The sequence below is a fragment of the Cicer arietinum genome, chromosome 6, assembly GCF_000331145.2.
Source record: "Cicer arietinum cultivar CDC Frontier isolate Library 1 chromosome 6, Cicar.CDCFrontier_v2.0, whole genome shotgun sequence".
Taxonomy (NCBI): Eukaryota; Viridiplantae; Streptophyta; class Magnoliopsida; order Fabales; family Fabaceae; genus Cicer; species Cicer arietinum.
The window spans coordinates 8,124,324-8,125,342 of NC_021165.2; positions in this window are offsets into that span (position 1 = coordinate 8,124,324).

Consider the following 1,019-nt stretch of genomic DNA (forward strand, 5'->3'; position numbering starts at 1 on the left):
TGAGTGTTTGTTGTCTGAATTTGCCACTGGGTCCATGGAATGTGTGGAATGGCGATTTAATTAATCAATTTTTTTATTTATAAAAAGGTATAATTTTCTTTTGATTGAATGAGATGAAATTAAAAAGTCCAATTTAGTCTAGGGGTGGGCAAAGTTCAGTTTTGCACTAGAACCATTTGAAAATTGAACCGAACTGTTTTTCAGTTTGGAAAAACCGAACTGAACCGGTTTTCAGTTCAAAGAACCGAACCGAACCGGTTTATAAAAGTGGTGCACCGGTTTATTATTTTGAACCAAACCGAACTGGTTTAACTTAATTTTTTTGTTCATATAGGCCAAAATTTTCATAATTACCCCTAATTACGACTAAAAAAAATTCGGTTCAAGTTTTTTGAAATAAAAACCGGTTCGTTTTGGTTTTTTTAAACAAAAAACCGGTTCGGTTCGGTTTTTTGAATTAAAAAACCGGTTCGGTTCAGTTCTAGTTTTACAAAATCAGTTCGAAAACAGTTCGGTTCTTAAACCAGTTCAGTTCAAAAGCAGTTCGGTTCGGTTCGGTTCGGCAGTTTGGTTCAGTTTTTGGTTTTTTTGAACACCCCTAATTTAGTCCATATCTCTTCCATGGTGGGTTTTAAAGTTTCAACGGAAGTCGTTTTCTCTTGCTTTATTAGGTAGAACCTTTCCCTATAATACACACTAATATGGTGTCTCTCATGCTACAAGCCGAAGCCTGCGTTTGACTTAATTACAACTTGTTATGGTTTATGTCCTCTATCATTCATTCTCATCCTATAGCTTGGAAGCAAAATTAATATTTTGGCATTAACATCACATTAATTTATTGACGTAACACATGCACAGCATTTCTTTTTAAAAATATATAGTATATGTCTATTTCCAACTTCTTTTTTTATGATGGATATAATTTGCAACTTACTAGAAATGCTTTTTAATCCTCTAAATATACTCATAATTAATGCTACTATTTTCTTTTGTAATATTTTAGTTGAAAGAGGGTC